Here is a 12,321-nt window from a genome sequence, read left to right as displayed (position 1 = left end):
AATGCTAGCCACAGGGGCCTGTGTTCCTTTTCTGCTATTTCGATGCACTGTGTCAGTGAGAACAGATCGTCTTCCAACCTCCTGTGTTTCCGAAACCCATTCTGCAGTTCCCCCAGCTCCCCCTCATCCTCTGTTCATGCCTGCAGTCTTTTCTTTATAATCTGCATCGCCAGCCTGTAGACCACTTATGTCACTGTTATAGGACAATAGTTGTTTATGTCAGCTTTGTCCCCCTTTCTTTTATAGACCATGCTAATCCTGCTAAGTTTCCATTCATCGGGAACTTCACCATCGATTATTATTTTGCTCACTGCCTCTCTCAAAGCCTGCTTAGACTTCGGACCTAATGTCTTTATCAGCGTAATTGGAATGCCATATGGGCCTGTTGATGTACTACTAGGAACCCATTTCTCAGCCCTTTCCCACTCTCGTTGTGAAAATGGAGTCATTGCACCAGTTGATTCGTCCTTGTCTATTGTGGTGCATAAAGTACTTCTTTGTTGAAATTTTTCTGTCACCCTTGTTCTTATATATTCAATAGCTTCGTACCCTTCTAGCCTAGCACCTTGGGCTGTAGTTATAAAACTCTGCTCTAGGCTCGTCTCATTTCTTAGGGAGTTTAGATGGTTCCAAAATTTCGCAGCTGCCTTTATATCTTTTTTATGTACTTCTTCCAGCCACTGAGCTCCCTTTCTTCTAATCTTTTCATTGATCACAAGGGATGCATCCCTTCTACAGCTTAGAAAGGTTTCCCATTTTCTTTCAACATCATCTGTCGGTTCACCCCACTGCTTAGCTTGTCTGTGATCCCTAGAGGATTCCTGACGTTTTGCTATGGCTCTTTGAACTTCCTCATCCCACCAACGTTTGGGTTTGTGTATTCTTTTCCGGGGTGACTTGTCACGCGTCTTAGCAAGCTCTCGCTCAAAAAGTCTAATTAGATTCGTGTATGTCCACACTGTCTTATTATCCTCTGTAATTACTTTCTCAATTTGTTTAGTGGCTATTTCAATTTGCCTTTCTAGATAAAAATTTCTCTGTAGTTGCTCATCTTGTCTCCTTCCCACTTTCACTGCTCTTCCAAAACTTAGGTTGATACGTTTTTGATCACTACCCAGACTTCTGGAGCCACCTTCATCTATGTGCATTCCCCTGAGCTTATCATACATTCTATGTGACATCAGTGCATAATCTATCGTCGACTGCAGCCTTCCTACCTCCCATGTTATTTGCCCTTCACACTTCTCGGTACTGTTGCAAATGATCAAATCAAGCCTTTCACACATATCCATCATCATTTTGCCTGTCGGGTCGGTATACCCATCTATATCTTCTATGTGCGCATTCATGTCTCCTAGTATAATTATCTCGCACTCTCTTCCTAACTCCTGAATGTCCTTTGATATACACTCTACCATTGCCTGGTTCTCCTCTCTGGCCTTTGCTCCCATCCACAAGTACACGAAACCAAGAAGTGTCATTTGACCTGCCACTTTCCCTTTTAGCCATAAATGTTCCTTGCACTCCTGCTTGACCCTTTGCCAGTCTGTACTTTTATGAATGAATGCCCCAACACCACCTCCTTTCTGCTGTCTTCTGTTCTATTACAATATTCCCACGCGTAGTCCGAATTGTTCGGAGGTTGTTTCATGTCCCTGAGATGTGTTTCTAGAAAACCGTATACCATCGGCCTCTTCTCCTTTAGCTGTTCTTCTATCTCTTCCCACTTCAGCCTGTTCCTATCACCCTGCATGTTAATATACCCTATGTCTGAATGGGCTCGGCGTTCGTGGCTATGTCTATTTCTGCCCCGGACTCTACCTATCTTAGATACTGGTGCCACTTTGGAATTGTGTCTGTCCATACCATCTGTCAAAGAGTCTCCCTGCTTGTTTTCCTCGCTACTATAGCTATCCTGCACCCCAAACAGTCCACTTGCCCCCCAAAAAAGCTACCGCGCGTCATGCAAGTCGCCAACCCACCTCATGACCTAGCCGCCCATCGAAGTGAATTCTGTCTCGTTGAAAACCACTCCACCTATGCACCTCTCTGTTTATTGCCACCACCTCAAAGCCTTTCTCTCGACTCATCCGCCATATCTCTTGGCTTGCGTTGACAACCGCTCTTTGCAGGTTGCTATCACACACCGGTACCTCCGGTATCGTGCATATCACTACCTGTACCTTAGGAGAAGTGGCGGGCATGTCATCGACCCCTTTCGCCAGTGTGGTTGCTAGTCCTGCTGTATCTTCATTTAAAACATCGTTTAAACCGCCTGAAATTATCACGAGGTTTCGTCTATCAGCTGTAGTTTTGAGTTTTGCGCTCGCTTCCCTCATGACTGCTTCAAGCTCAACGCGAAGACAACGCGACTCAACGCGAACACAACGCCATCTATCGTCCGGCAGTTGTCACCTCCGAAATACGTCTTCTGGGTTGAGACATGTGCGCCACACGGCGCAAACAACTTTACAGGGGGTGTCAGCATCCCCACATTCCCCCAACCTTAAATCAAATCGCATCCCGAAAACACAAAGATAAGCTACACAAGCTTTAACAAAAAAAATGACATCACATGTCCATAATGTCCTTGCACCACGACACCACTGCGGGTCGACACTGCTGCACTGTTTGTCTCGACTTCACCTCAGTACCAGCCCCACAACATCAACGTTGCCGTCTGCGCGACGAATCGTCGCTAGCACTGACTGCTTCCAGTTGCGACCAGCACTCACGAGGGCGCCGGAGTGCAGGCAGTTGCGCACGTCCCAGGTGTCTCCATCGCGCGACCTCACGACCACATTCCTGGCCAGCGATGCTGACGATGTGCAGAAGACAGCCGGCCGTGAGTGACCTCCCTCCCGCTGAATACATAAAAAAAAACTCAAAAGAAGCAATAGAGCAGGGCGCAGGGAAGGGAGTTTCGGGCTTTTCGGCCAAGTGATACGATGGTCAGTACTGCTAGCTAATACATCGGCGGCGGCTGATACACCCATCAAAATAAAACAAAAAACTCATTTTTCCTAACTTGTGCATCGCAAGATAAAAAAGTGAGGGAAACAGCACGCAACACCTCAATGCCACGATCCACCTAGTTGTGCCACATGCGACAGGCGGCTGCGTAGAGCCTTAGGCCTAATGAGTCGCTCGACAACAACCGGCATCCACTCAGCCTCCAGCCAAGGCGCAGAAAAGGCAGCCGCGAGGAGACATCCACTCTGTGAGGTGACCCTATCGCTCGCCGCACACAGCAGCTTACCGAGCGATCGGCGTCCACCGCCCCGGGTGGTGTCACGACGCCCCAGCGTCGAGCCACAAGTCAGCAACGACGCCCGGCTCCCTGAGCCCAAAGAGATAGAAGAAGCTATTTACAGAAAATCGGACCACCCACAAGAGTTCCGTACTCACTCGCTTCGAGCCTGGCCTACAAACCACGTGCTCTAGACCTTGCTCCCCCTCAGGATGCAGACCGCATGGCTCTCGTCCCAATCCAACAACGGTTTTGAAAACTAACACAACGAAAAAACACTTGTGAGCAGAAAAAAAATAAAAACTCAACCTGCCGACAAGTTCAAACACGTCAAAAAACCAATCTCACTTTTCAACAAAGCACACCGCCGACGCTAGCAAAGAAATCCCCATGAGCCTACTCTACCCCGGCTCTAACAAAAGCTTGTACCGAAAAGCAAAAACTGTCGTCCGATACTCCAAGAGCTCCACGTTGGGCAGCCAGTGTGGGGTCTCGACGAGGCGAGCGAGCACCACGCCATGCTTTTGGAGTGAACGGACACAGCAGACACGGTCGGTACAAACCAAACAACATACATTTATTTAACAAATTCATAACGACGATATAGTCTGCCGAATCGATACATAACTCGCTATGTAATACGCTAGGACATCGTTACACAATAACACGACAAACACACTAACACACCCAAGGCAGTATCGCCAACTTACCACGAGGGCCCCCGACGCGCAGACCCGCGGTGCCCTGCGCCGAGGACCCACGCTAGAGACAACCGTTCGCGGCAGCCGCCACGGGAAGAGGCTCGCTCAACTCTCGCCCGCCACCAAGGCTCGCTTCCGCAATGGGTCACCAAACATTTCAAAAAATTAATTTGAGCGCAAACACACGATGCATTCATGGACACACACACCTAGGCATCAAACATGCACAGTGCTGTGTGTGTGTGTGTGTGTGTGTGTGTGTGTGTGTGTGTGTGTGTGTGTGTGTGTGTGTGTGTGTGTGTGTGTGTGTGTGTGTGTGTACACATCAGTGTGTCATGTGTTTGTGATTTTTTGCAATGATCTACCAACTACCCAACAAAAGTAGTTTAAACACTCGCTCCAGATTCCACTCTAGGTTTTGTGGTAAGAAATTTATCGCTGAAACTGTGGCCTTCTCAATCTACATCAACAGTGCGCTTGCTGATCACCGAGAACACTGTGATGTGAAAACGCTCGCGGACATTTGTCATTTTGGTAAAAGCGGAGACGACAGAGAACACCTTGGGGACGACCGGGGTGGCCAGAGCCTTCAGCATTGTACGGCGTTGTGCGACTTTACCGCGTGGGGTCTGCGCGTTTACCGCGGCGTGGTGATGTACAGTCGAATCTCGTTAATTCGGACACGCTTAATTCGAACTTCCGGTTAATTCGAACTTACGATGAGGTCCTGTCAAAGCTATGTATATTCCAGTGGGCGAAATTGTCCAGTAATTCGAACCCGCAAGCGCTTGCGACGATTAGTTCGAACATACTGCGTTCTGAAAATGCTTTCAGCACCCGGCCCCATCTCGTGGCGGCACCTGCGACACCTCAACGCTGCGCGCCAAGGAAATGAAAAGGAAAGAAAAGGCTGTCGTGGAATGTTTGCTCTCTCTCAAATGCCGATCTGCGATGCACCCGTGTCACGCTTCTCCCTTTTCCGTACCTGCCACGTTAAGACCCTCTCCTTCCAACGCCGTGCGCGAATAGAGAGAGGAAAAAAAAAAAGAAAGCTGTCGCTGGGTTGAGTGAATGTGTGGTTGAAGGAATGGAAAAAGGCACTATCTTCTGCTGCCCTTGCACAGGAGCACGGCTCTGCGCCACGAGGGGGCGGGGGTCTCTTGCGCCGGTGCCACGCTTTCCCCTTTCCCGTCCCTGCCACGTAACCCTTCTCCTTTAAACGACGCGGGCGAAGAGAGCAAAAAAAAATTAAAGAAAAGCTGCCATGGAGTGTTGGTGTTCTCTCAAACGCCCATTTGCTTCTCTCCGCGTGGAGACGTTCCTCCTTTCTTGTCACGTGCTGGCCATGCTGCGGCTGCGTAGTGGAGCGGAGAGGCTGCGTAGGTGTTCTGTGGCTCCGCTGTGCTACGCAGTCGTTGTTGTCGTCATCTTTAGAGAGTGTTGACGCTGGACATTTCCTTGTGCAACTTCTCTTTCCAGGAGAATGCTGAAGCAGAAGTAGAAATGCCTTGCAAGCTGCGTGTGAAATTGATTGACTCACTGCAAGGCAAACATGTGTAGATGGGCATCATCGATTACTTCAAATAATAACGAATGTCCTGTGATTTGTGAATAAATGTAAGTCTTCTGAAACTTTCCCCTCGTGTGTGTTAGCTCAATGCACATGTGCCACTGCGTGGAGAGCTCTCTGTTTACTTAACGTTCATTAATTCGAACTTTTTTTCATTTGAACAAATTTTCAGGCCCCTTCGAGTTCAAATTATTGAGATTCGACTGTATATATAAAAAGAAGAATTGTGGCGCACCGGCACTGCGGGCCGTCGTTATGGCGCAGCGGCGGCGGCGGCGTGCCCACTCTGAAAATTTTGGCAGCGGCGCACAGCTCTAATAGATGGTAGTGAACCCGCACAACTTTATACCCGTTTTCAACGAAAACAGAGACGACCTCGATGCCTACCTGAAGAGGTTCGAGAGAGTGGCGACAGGTCAAGATTGGCCACGAGAAAAGTGGGCCACCGCTCTTAGTTTATGCCTTATTGGGGAGGCTCTGAAAGTATTTGGACGGTTATCACCGGACGATTCCTTGTCATACGACAAATTGGGGCTGCTCCAGCTTTTTGGCTTCACTGCTGATGACTACTGTGAAAAATTCCAGAAGAGCAAGCCTGAAGACGGCGAAACTGGAAGACAGTATGCGGCAAGACTGATAGGTGGATAAAAATGTCTCAGGCACAGAGTAACTTCAATTCTGTCCGTGACTTGATTGTAACCAAGCAATTCATAGTGAACTGCAGCAGTCAGCTGGTGCTCTTCTTACGGGAGAAGAACTGCAAGACTCTGGAAGCCATGGCAGAGGCAGCTGATATATATATCGAAGTAAACAGATTGAAGAGCTTGTTCATAGTTCAGGATAAGAGTGAGGACAGAACTGTGAAGGCTGAATTAGTTTCAAGCCTAAAAGCAGAAATGCAATGTTTTGTTTGTGGCCAAGAAACTTGTCAAGATGTTTTCTCGCATCAGATTCCCACGAGAAGTCATGTGTTACCAGGCATCTTGTTTTACCTCAGATCTAATGAAAAAGATGAAGGAACTACTGGCTGTGAAGCACCTGAGCTGCACTCCATACCACCCTATGCTCAACGGGATGGTAGGGAGGTTTGACGGAACACTCAAGAAAATGCTCCGAAATATGGTCCATGAACAGCCCAAGTGTTGGGATTGCTTGCTAGCACCTCCTTTGTTTGCTTATCGTGACGCCCCTCAGGCAAGCTCCAGGTTCTCACCGAGTGAACTTATTTATGGCCGACATTTTCGAGGAACGCTGAATATATTGAAAGATTTCTGGACGGAAGAACAGGAAAACAAACAGCTTAAAACGGCATATGGATATGTCTTGGATTTAGGCGAACGAATTGAGAAAACACTTGAGCTAGCACGACAAAATCTGAGCCGAGCACAGGTGGTGCAAACGAGGTATTATGACCGCCACAGCAAGCAACGTAAACTGAAAGCTGGTGACCACACTTTCATCTTGCTTCCCACAAGTAACAAGTTATTACTGCATTGGAAGGAACCGTTTCCAGTAATTAGTAAGAAAAATGACTACGACTACTGGCTATACCTAGGACACTGCAGAAAACTTCTACACGTCAACATGCTGAAAAAATTTGAAGAATGCCGCGAAGAAGAGATTTCCCAGACATCATCTTTTGTGATCATGGAGAAAGAGGTGTCAGCAAAGCTGCCACCGAACTTCAAGGTCCAAGACCCTATGTCTCGCTATTCCGGATAAGCACAGCGGCTCACTGAGATCGCTAGAAAGGCGGAGAAGAACAAGACCAGGTGCATGAAGAAAAAACAAGCGCTTGGATCGCTCAAGACAGCATTGTCTCCCGGAGCAAAGAGAACTTGTGCTTCGGTCCGACACCTCCGAGTATTGTATGTGCGCTATTCATATGCAAGAGAATCACGGCTTCCTTCAACCTGTGTCGTATGCCTGCCGTGAACAATAGCCTCAAGTAAAAGATAGAACGTGCAATCGAGCGGAAATACTTAGCGTTGGTTTGTATGTTTTGTTTGTTTGTTAAGAACATTTTGTGCATGGACGACACATAGTGACTTGTCGCGCACTGAACTGCAGTTTATTTTTCTTCGCAAAACAAACTTTTCATATGGGGGGACTCTTGTTATGAGTGAAGTGCGAGAGTGAAGTGATCTTCGAATTCAGCACGACAACATGGACTACTGACAATGTGTTACCTGCACCAGTGGGGCAAACACTGGCCATTGAAAATGAAAAAAACACAAGAAAATCGCAAAAAGATCCAGAGTGACTGCATGGAAGAAAGAGGAACAAGAAGAATTGTGCTGGTGCTTGGAGGAACGTGGTTAGGGTGCGGCGTGTGAGCTCATCGGGTGCAGGTACCGAGGTGTCAAGGCATCCACCTAGCTGGCAACGACAATCACGGGGTCCCATGACCATTCAACCACCACCGAGGCTATTGGCTAGTTCCTGGCACGGCCTAGTTCTGGTGTTCGAGCTGCACCGCAGATGACGTCTACCGGGAGCGGGACCACGGCAGCTTCACTACTGGACTGTTGAAGGGCGTGAACCGCTGGTGGCCCGTATCTATCTCTTTACGCGTCTTGACTCCAACTCAAGAATTCGAGAGACTGTTTAGACTTGTAGAGGTTTCCCCTCGTTAGCGAAAACTGCCGGTGCTTGTTAGTTTACCTTTTGCTGACCTTAGCATCCCCTTTTTGTGTGTTCTTTTGTTGTTTTTGTAAAAAAATACATTTTTTTTTTCAGGCAAATGAAACGCTCACCTCCTTTTCTCTCCAGAGAATCATGTTTCACAGCTAGCCCGACTGGCTTTATTTACCAAACCTGTAACAAGCAGGCTTCTTATGTTTTTGGCATACCTGGCATCATTGCACATATTTTTCCATCTCTCTTCGACCTCTGCCAATACTTGGCCACCATACGGATTGTCTTGCTCTAGCCAGCACCGAGTTGTGCCTATGTAACCTTCGTGAATTCTTCCTTTCTTAGACTACGTGGACTTCAAATTCAAATTTTATTTCGACATTAAAGCAGACATTTCAAAAAATAAAGCAGACATTTCAAAATTTAATACAGTAATGCTGTGGGACGAAAGCAAAATGCCATTAAGGCTTGACAGAAGCTTTTGCACCATAAGGCAACAATGCAACAGCAACAGTCATTACACAATATAAAAAGAAACATTATGCACAAAAGGAAAAATTGGAATGTTTTATTGCAGGCAAGTATTTAATGTTAATGGCAGTAAGTAGCAAATCATTTGTCGACCATGGTTAGTACGTGTGCAAGGGATCTCCCACTCTCTTGGCTCATGTGCTATAGGGAAAGGTGCAGGGTTTCAAACTCCCTAAATCAGCAATAAAAGAATCATGTTTCTTTCAAGAAGTATGATACCGCTTCATTAAAACTGAAGTGTACATGTTGGGTATTCGTTGTAAATTAAGGCCACGTGCGTTTCTTATTTACATTTATGTTTCATTTGGTTTTTGATCACAAAGCCTGTCTAGAATACTTACCACAAACTTCGCCACATTCCAGAAGGTTCATAATTATAGTATATCATTTTGTTAAGATTACGCCCACTTCGTAAAACATTTTAGATTATTCTGGCGCCTACGTCGCCACTAGTGATAGTGCTAGAATGTTCGATGGCAAGTGTATAAATGCCAACATGCTTCGCCGCTTGTCAGTTGATCGCCGGCTGAGGCTCTGCTCGCCGCTATCAGTTCCCCTGTGTTGCTGCAATCTGACCTTCAGTTTCCTGGTCACAAGGTCGGCTGAATAAACAGTTTCATCTGAACATCAGGTGTGTTCCTTTCGTCCATGTCATGGCCCCGTGACAGTATGCTGATTGCGTGAAACACCTGCAATTATGCGCTCAGCTTTTTCTGTAATCTATATATCTGGCCTTAGTTCTTATATCTATATCTATATCTGGCGGTGGCTTAGCATCCCTAAGTTTAAATTTCCTTGTCTAAAAATGGAATAAACAGGTAAATGGTCGCTATTGTGTGTCTTAAGGACACCAGAACAAATAGTTGTACTAGTGATATTTGTTTAATAACATCAGTAAGTGTGCAAAAATAAGCATGAAATTGAGTAGGATGTATTATGACTTTCGTAAATGCATTCGATTATATGATATCACAAATAGGAAGCTGGTGTGCTGGTGGTTAGCATATCAATGTTTAGGTCACCTCTAATAGTAAGCTTATAATTGTTTTCATTGGCCCATGACAGAAAAGTGCCGAGAAACGCAAGAAAGGTGGACACGTTGCATTTGAAGAAGCTGTATACCACAGAAAAAATACTCGAAAAAAATTTCAGTCAGAATCTCGTAACCGTCGGTAACCACAGAAAAAGCCTCGACTAATTCACACTCAAGCACATCTTTCGCTAGAAGCGAAATTCCACCACATAATTTATCACTAGGGTTTGTTTGTTTGTTTGTTTGTTTATTAATACTGTCAACCCCAGCTGGGGTTTTTACAGGAGTGGAAAACAAATGAAAGAAATGGTCATGAAATACGTTACAAAATAGAGACATACAGCGAACACAGGTATTTACACTAAAAGACAAAGTTAAACACAGGCATGTGCACTTGCATTCTGCGCATAGAAAACAACAATTAACAAAGCGAGAGGCAATATACATTGACATCGTGAATTATGACGCATCTATTTCGGAGAAAATAAGCGATTCTAAAGCTGCAGAAAACGCCGTGATAGAGGAAGACATCGCGACTTTGTTTGGTAGTTCATTCCATTCTTTAATTGCCCTCGGAAAGAAGCTGTATTTAAATGCGTCGTTTCGGGTGGCTGGTGGCTGTATATATAAAGTGTGTTTGTGTCTAGAGCGCGGATCTGGAGAAATTTCAAAGAAATCTAATGAGTTGATTTTAACCTGACTACGAATAATGAGGAATAGGAATTTCAAACGGTCATACTTAGTTCTAAGTTCTAAGGCTTGTAGGTTTGCACGGTTGCAAAGATCGGAAGCAGAGTGCATGCGTTGATATTTATTGAATATAAACCTGGCAGCCATTCTTTGAACTTTCTCCAGTTTATGTAGGTTAGTGGTGGTATGAGGGTCCCATACTATTTTACAATATTCAATTATTGGGCGTACTAGCATTTTGTACGCAAGACTTTTTACTTCGGGTGTTGCGTCATGTAACCTTCGCCTCAGACCCCATAGAGTTTTGTTTGCCTTTCTACAGGTGACGTCTACGTGAGTATTCCACCTCAAATCTGGAGTGAATATTAGCCCTAAATATTTATATTCTGTTACCCTTTTTAGATCGTGGGAACCAATATTGTAATTATATTTGAGAGGTACCTTTTTTCTTGTTATGCTCATGCAAACTGATTTTACGGGGTTTAGAACCATCTGCCATTCATTACACCATAGTAAAATTTTGTTTAAGTTGTTGTTCAGGTCTACCTGGTCTCTCAGGGATGTGATCTTGTTATATATAACGCAGTCATCTGCAAACAATCTCACGGGAACAGACAAATCTGAGGGCAGGTCATTTATAAAAATAAGAAATAAAAGAGGCCCCAGAACACTGCCTTGAGGCACACCGGATATAACGGGTCTGGACTTCGATTTAATTTTATTTATTTCTACGTACTGTGTACGAGAATGGAGGTAAGAAATGAACCACTGAGTAATATTTGAGTTTCTGAATATTTCATTTACTTTTAGTAAGAGTTTGGGATGCGAGACCTTATCGAAGGCTTTGGCGAAATCTAAGAATATTAGATCAATCTGTTCCCGTCGATTAATTGCCTGCGCAAAATCGTGAACTGTAACAACAAGCTGCGTTACTGTAGATAATCCCCTTCGAAAGCCGTGTTGCACAGGTGATAATAAATTGTGAGTGTCTAAATAATTAGAGAGATGCTTACACAGTATATGCTCAAGCAGTTTGGAGCAGGTACTCGTAAGAGAGATAGGCCTGTAGTTACCCACTTCTGAAGTGTTCCCACTTTTGTGAACTGGTATTATTTTAGCTTCTTTCCAGGCTACAGGAAATGAGGCTTGATTAATTGAAGTTTGAAAGATTATAGTAAGATACTTTGCGACCCATTGAGCATATCTATATAGAAACTCGTTCGGAATGCCGTCTGGACCAGCGGATTTCTTAATGTCAATGTGTAGAAGAAGGTTTAATACTCCTTCTTCGTTGATTAACGGGTCGAATACCGGAGGGCGATTGGAAGCGTCAGAAAGGGACGGAAGGGTACCATCATCTTCGGTGAAAACAGAAGAAAAAAAAGAATTGAAATTTTCCGCGCGTTCAAGGGCAATTTTTTCATCGACCGGTGTATTCTGTTTCTCGGACGGGTTTACATACCTCCAGAATTTGCTAGGTGCTTCGTACAGAAATTTTTTCAATGTTACATTAAAAAATCTTTCCTTAGATTCCTTGACAAGACGATTTAGATCAAGCCTCATGTTATGAAGTGCAGTCTTGTTCTGGGCACTTGGATCACGAGAACAAGCTTTTCTCTTCCTTTTAATCCTCCGTTTGACATGAATTATATCTCTCGTGATCCAAGGGTTATTTCTTTTACACTTTTTAAAACTTTTAGGAATAAACCGCCTAATGCATTCCATTGTTATATTATGAAAATATTCCCACAAGCAGTTAGAGCTACCATTTGATTCATAAATAGCAGTGAAGTTACAAAACGACCTTTCAAGAAAATCCAAAACACTAACATCATCGGCAGCTTGAAAGTTCGGATAAGTGATGCCCGATTTCTGCTGTGAGGTGCACGACGACATGCTCATGGACAGT

The 12,321-nt window shown here is 45.0% G+C and overlaps 1 protein-coding gene across 9 annotated transcripts in view; it reads left to right on the top strand.

Moving 5' to 3' along the window:
* l(2)10685 (5-methylcytosine rRNA methyltransferase l(2)10685) overlaps positions 1 to 12,321 on the top strand; it is a 157,090-nt gene that overhangs the window by 57,312 nt on the left and 87,457 nt on the right. The gene's annotated exons all lie outside the window — the stretch shown is intronic.

This window comes from Rhipicephalus microplus, chromosome 5 (assembly GCF_043290135.1).
Source record: "Rhipicephalus microplus isolate Deutch F79 chromosome 5, USDA_Rmic, whole genome shotgun sequence".
NCBI lineage: Eukaryota > Metazoa > Arthropoda > Arachnida > Ixodida > Ixodidae > Rhipicephalus > Rhipicephalus microplus.
The sequence above is the reverse complement of the archived record's forward strand: the minus strand, read 5'-3'. Positions and strand labels throughout refer to the sequence as shown.